Raw genomic sequence first — 6350 nt, forward strand, 5'->3', positions numbered from 1 at the left:
GTATTTTAGGAACTGCCCATTAACAGTAAGTACACATATGCACACATGCGGGTTTTTGTGGCTCTTCCACTACTTTGCTTTACATTTATACTTAGACTAATTTATTATTAACATAAATACACCTACATCTAATGCACTGGATTTCCTTAAACTAATCAGGAATTTCATGTACTTAAGTGGTCCAAATTTCAGGTGAATATTGGTAAAAAAAACAACAAATAGCTTTTGTAAAATCTGGGAATTTTTGGTAAAAACTGAAAACAAAGGGCCTTATGTTTCATGGATGACCTTCCCTGCAGAGGTGCTGTCTGGAACAGCTTTCAGATCCATTCGCATATCTCCCAGCTGGAAACCAAAGGTTTTTGTAGACAGAAGTGATGTACTTCTTTTGGCGAAGTGAGAGCCCTGGTCTGGATTGGCTGTCTTTTACTGGCCACTGGATTGGCCTATTTAAAAACACCATATAAATCTCCCATTCCAGCATAAGAACAGCCATACTAGGTCAGGCCGAAGACCCAACTAGCCCAGTATCCTGTCTTCTGACAGTGGCCAATGCTAGGTGCCCCAGAGGGAATGAACAGAACAGGTAACCATCAAGTGATCCATCCCCTGTCACCCATTCCCAGCTTCTGGCAAACAGAACCTAGGGACTCCATCCCGGCTAATAGCCATTGATGGAACTACCCTCCATGAACTTATCTAGTTCTTTTTTGAACCCTGTAATAGTTTTGGCCTTCACAACATCCTCTGCCAAAGAGTTCCACAGGTTCACTGTGCGTTGTGTGAAGAAATACTTCCTTTTGTTTTAAACTTGCTGCCTATTAATTTCATTTGGTGACCCCCTAGTTCCTGTGTTATGAGGAGTAAATAACCCTTCCTTATTTACTTTCTCCACACCAGTCATAATTTTATAGACCTCTATCATATCCCTCCTTAGTCGTCTCTTTTCCAAGCTGAAAAGTCCCAGTCTTATTAATCTCTCCTCATATGGCAGCCGTTCAATACCCCTAATCATTTTTGTTGCCCTTTTCTGAACCTTTTCCAATTCTAAGGTATCTTTTTTGAGATGGAGCAACCACATCTGCATGCAGTATTCAAGATATGGGAACACCATGGATTTATATAGAGGCAATATGATATTTTCTGTCTTATTCTCTATCCCTTTCTTAATGATTCCCAACATTCTGTTCACTTTTTTGACTGCCGCTGCACATTGAGTGGATGTTTTCAGAGAACTATCCACGACGACTTCCAAGATCTCATAAGGGAAGGCAATTTGGATTTAGACAGGGCAGTAATATACAGGGCAGGGTGTAATTTGGATTTACATAGGGAAGTGGTGACACAGAGCAGGGCATAATTTATATTTACAGAGATAGGGGGCAATATTCAGAGCGAGGAATAATTTGGATTTTACACATAGTTCCCTTGGGGGGGGTAATTTTTCAGTTATTTTGTAAATGCCACCAAACAGCAGCACAAAACTAACCTGTCTGCCAGTTAGTTCATGGCCCCATTTGATGGCATCCATAGTGCTTGCTGGAAAATGCTTGTGTGTGTGATTGATCCATGCTGCACTCTCCCCAAAGTGCAGCGTAAGACAGAGGTGGCCTGGAAACAAAGTTGGGATACTAGATTTTCAGTCACAGTGGAACATAACAGTCAGTACATCTCAGCTCAGATATTAATCTGTGACAAAATATACACTTTATTATACAAAAATATCCCACAGGCAATAGCAAAAACTGCCTCAGTCATCTGAGACGCAAGCTGTCCTTGGACAAGTAACACTAAACCCCCCCCCCCCCCCCCACTAGCCCAGGTTTACACAGGAAGGGGTCATTAGCCTGAGTTTATTAGAATGCGGTGAATTGTAGGCTCCTCTTGGGGCTGTAATTGTAATATATATTGGGGTAAAGAAATTTGAAAATGGATGCAACTGACATTTATTCAGGTGGATGAATGGTAACTTTTCTGATCTAGGGGCATACAATACACAGCAACTATCTGAGAAGTCTATTTTAGGTACTTATCTGGCCCCCATCACCATAGTATCTGAACACCTCACAATACCCATGAGGTAGGGAAGTGCTATTACCCCCATTTTACAGATGAGAATTGAAGCACAGAGAGGCTAAGTGACTCACCCATGGTCACCCAGGGAGTCTGTGATGGAGCTGGGAACTGAACTTGGGTCTCCAAATCCTAAAATAACACCCTTTCTTTTCATGCAAAGGGTAGGGGGACTCCAAGAGGGAGAAAACAGGTTTCATGCAGGGGAGGTATTGTAATCCAGCGGAGGGAAGAATTTATTTCAGGGAAATGGGGATTCCAAGACCAGAAAACAGGACTCGCACAAGTGAACATGTAATCCAAGAGGGGAGAAGGGGTGGTGAAGAAGAGTCGTACACCAAGGGAACATGGCATACAATCCAGGGATGGAGGCAACAGGAGTGGAAATATAGATAGAGCGGGAACGTAACTTGGTGCGCTGGCTAGAGAATAGGGATGTAAAGCCAGTTAAATTAACAAGGGATCAAAAGTGGGGTTATAGTGGCAAAAGCAGACTTAAAAGATAGTAAGGGTCCACACCAGAATTAAGGGGGACAGGGAAAGGGAGGGTTGCACATGGGTGATGGAATTAACTACAAGGAAGGAGGGCTGCGGGATGAAGAGAAAGGTGGCCGCTTAATGTATATGAGTACATGGAGGTGTCTGGGTGTCGCAGCAGAGGAAGAGATCAAACAGGGAATCAGCAGGAGAGTCATACTGAATAGGGGGTCATATTAGGGGACAGTCACATACAGGATGTGATGAGTGGGGAGAGGTCACATATGGGGAAAAGAGTTTCTGTGGAGGAAGGGAGTCATGCATGAGGGGAGGGAACCAGGGGTCACCAGATCACACACAAAGAAAGGAGTTATGCGGGAGACCAGATTTCGGGGTGGTGGTGGTGGGGGGCAGGGTTAGGGGGTGCTGAGAGGAGTCTCTGTGGTGGAGAAATCTATGGAGGGGGGGATGCTGAAAGGGGAGGGGTCATAGAAGCAAGGGTCTGTGGGATCTCTTTCGGGGTCTGTAGGTGCTGAAGAGGTCTCTCTCTGTGTGGGGAGGGGCAGGGTGGGGGTGCTAGGGAAGAGGCATCTGTGGATACTGGGATTGTCTGTAGGGGGAGGAGCACTGTGGGGGATGGGGTGCTGAAAGGAGAGGGGTCTGTGGGTGCTGTGGAGTGTCTCTGTAGGGGGGGTCAGTATGCAGGAAGGGACTGTGGGTGCTGAGGGAGGTCTCTCTGGAGGGGCAGTGTGGGGCAAGGTTGGTGGGGGAAGGGGTCTCTGTGTTGGGGAGGTCTATGGGGGAGAAGCAGTGTGAAGGTAGGGGTCCCTGGGGAAGGAGGAACGGTGAGGTGAGGTGGGGTGAGGAACAGGCTGGGGGCAGGGGTGCCGGGCGGTGCCGAGAGGGTGGCTGTATTGGGAGGGGCAGGGGGGCATTGAGGGATCGGAGGGGGGCGGGAGAGAAGCAGCGTGGGGGAGGGGTAGCGTGGGGACACGGGCACTGAAGGAGGAAGGGGTCTGGGGGTGGGGGCGCTGACGGAGGAGGCGGAGGAGGGGCGGCGGTGCGGGGGTACTGAAGAAGGAAGGGGTCGGGGGTTGTGTGTGGTGGATACGGGGGAGGGCCGGTGAGGGGGCAGTGGGGGGCGCTGAGAGGGGGGAGAGCTGTGGGGGGCGAGGCTGTGCGGGAGCGCGGGGGGGTCTCTCTCTCTCTCTGGGCCAGAGTGTCCGATGCCGGGGGGCGGCTAGGCCCGGAGCGAGGCCCGGCCTCCCTCAGGCGCTTTTCCCCGGCTCCCCGCCGTGGGTGAGGGCCCCGGCTCCCCGCCCTGCCCATAGAGAGGGCCCCGGCCCGGCCTACACTCACCCGCACCGCACAGTCGCTCCCTCCGCCTGCGCCCGGCCCGGCTCCCCGTGTGAGAGGCGCGTCCAGGCAGCAGGGAGGAAGCGCGCGCTCCCGAGCCCATTCGGGCGCGCGCTCCGTCCGCCGGTTGGTCCCAATGCGCGCGCTCCGCCCTCTCCCCCCCCAGAGCGGCCGTTGCCAGGTCGCGCGCCCGTCCGAATACTGCCAGTAGCTGATTGGCGGAAGCGTGAGCGAGGGCGGGACCGAGAGAAGGAAGAGCCGTTGCACATGCCCAGCAGGTGGACACCCACGTCATGGCTCTGCGCGTGCGCCACAGCATCCCGCAATCCGGGAGGAAGGGTAGGGGGCAGAGGAGCAGACCATTCAGCGATGGGATGTTCGGCGCGTGCTCAGGACTCGCTCGGTTGCAGAGGCCACATTCGTACCCGGCCATGCTGATTGACAAACTCCCTGTTCAATCAGTGCTTATCCCCGCCTAGTATGATAGAATGCGTACTGCCAGCGGCTGAGCCGGAAGATCGCCTTAAAGAACTCGCCCCTCTGGTTAAATTGATTATTGGGGTGGGGCTTTATTTAAAGCAATTAAAAAAACAGCAGAGGGGATTAATCCCCCCGTCCCAGTGACTCCATGGTACAGTTCACCCCCAGCCTGTGAGACCTGTCCTTTCTGTGACCCCATAGTATAAGCCACCCCAGCTTGTGTAACACCTCCCATCCCAATGATTCCATGGTACAGCCCCACCCCCATCCCACTGTCAGTGAGTGTGAACCCCCATCCCAGTGACACCATGATAAGAGCCCACCACCAGCCCAGTCTCTAGTGGGTGTGAACCCCCATAACCTAGATGCTGGGCTATCTCCTTGCTCCCACCTTATACTCCAAGCAGGATGCCAGACAGCTTGGCTGGGCTGTAAAGAAAAATGAGGAGGAAGGAATAGTTCACTATTCTCTGCAAACACCTGAGTGTTGTTAAGAGACAATGACATGACAAGACAAGACCAGCATACCCCAGGGATCAAAGGGACTACAGCAGTTTAAAAAGGAACTCTCTCTCAAGAGGGGAAGTTGTTCCAGGCAATCAGACTCTGTTTGCCAGAAGCTGGAAATGGGTGACAGGGGATGATGGATCATTGGTGCTTACCTGTTCTGTTCATTCCCCCTAGGGCATCTGGCATTGGCCTCTGTTGGAAAACAGGATATTGGGCTAGATGTACCTTTGGTGTGCTCCAGCATAGCCGTTCTTATGTAGACTAATCTGCAGGGCCCCTGTTGGGGCATCTGAAGTTAGATGAGGTAATGATCAGGGGATGGGAAACTGTTAGGTAAGACAGCCATGCATATAGCGCAGAGAGTCCCTGCACTAAAGCAGTCACAGTTTAAATGGACAGGAGACAAAGGGAAGATGATTATCCCCTTTTTTACAGAGGGTAACTGAGGCCCAGAGATGATAAGTGATTTGCCTGAGGTCACAAAGGTAGTCTGCAGGAGAGCCAGGAATTGAACATGTCCTGAGTCATAGCACAGGTAAGGCCAGCCTCCCTTTCTAATGCTGGTGTTCTACCACCTGAGCTGGGTGAGCTCCAATCATCATGCAAGGGGCAGGAACAAGGAAAACACCTGATTGACTGACGTTCCACCCCACAGGCTTATGGGACACAAAATGCACCTCTTAGCCTTGGTTTGTCTTCACAGCATCATGCATATCCCAGCCACTAGGTCCTCTTGTAACACTTGCATAGCATGTCCTGTTTTATTTCTCCCCCTGCTGACCCCCAGGCCCAAAGCACTTCCAGAAAGTTAAAGAGGCTGGTGATCAGGGGAGGGGAGATGCAGAATTTGAACCTCTGAGGCAGCAGTTCTGATGCAATCCCAGGACACAGGAGGTTTTCACACCTCTGGCAACTGGGATGTGCATCTGTCTAAGCAACTGACCTGTCCTGACCTGTGACTTGTGAAGAAATTTTTGATCCATAGAACAAGTGAAAGCTTGAGTGTGTGTGTGCCATTAACTCAGATCACAGCGTGCTAATTAAACTGGGAATTTAGGTCTGTCCCTTCCCCACTAATTCACCCTCTTTGATAACTGAATCATATAATCAGTGGAGCATTATTGCTTTGACAGGAAGTCACTATATGGGTTTAATCAACAATGCCACCTCCTGGCTAGAGATGTCAGGACAACCCAAATTCCTCAACCCAAAATTCACAATCTTTTCTTCCCACAATCCTTTCCAGTAGGACCCCTCTCTCCTGCTATGCAGCCTCCAGCATTACATTCTTCCTCCCTGCTTTCTTCATTTGCAAACCTGTTTCTCCCCTCTCTTACCCTGAAGTTCCACCAACTAGCAGCAGTTCCTTGCCATGGTTTCCCCTTCCGGTGGAAAATTCCTGGCTTCATACCCAGTAAAAACCACTGTCCACTTTTATTGCAGTAGCAGCCAGT

At 50.5% G+C, this 6350-nt stretch overlaps 1 protein-coding gene across 3 annotated transcripts in view; it reads right to left on the reverse strand.

The window, feature by feature from the left end:
* Positions 1 to 4034, reverse strand: part of ZDHHC5 (zDHHC palmitoyltransferase 5) — a 41902-nt gene extending 37868 nt beyond the window's left edge. Inside the window, exons 1-2 of one of the 3 annotated variants that reach the window (XM_074954518.1) lie at positions 3910 to 4028; positions 1490 to 1611 (exon numbers count right to left, since the gene is read on the reverse strand). The gene's annotated coding sequence lies outside the window, so the exon portion shown is untranslated. Of the gene's footprint in view, positions 1 to 1489; positions 1612 to 3909 lie in introns of all 3 variants that reach the window. The other 2 variants (XM_074954519.1, XM_074954520.1) reach the window with 2 other exon arrangements.
* Between the last annotated feature and the right edge of the window lie 2316 nt (positions 4035 to 6350).

This window comes from Natator depressus, chromosome 6 (genome assembly GCF_965152275.1).
Source record: "Natator depressus isolate rNatDep1 chromosome 6, rNatDep2.hap1, whole genome shotgun sequence".
Lineage (NCBI taxonomy): Eukaryota > Metazoa > Chordata > Testudines > Cheloniidae > Natator > Natator depressus.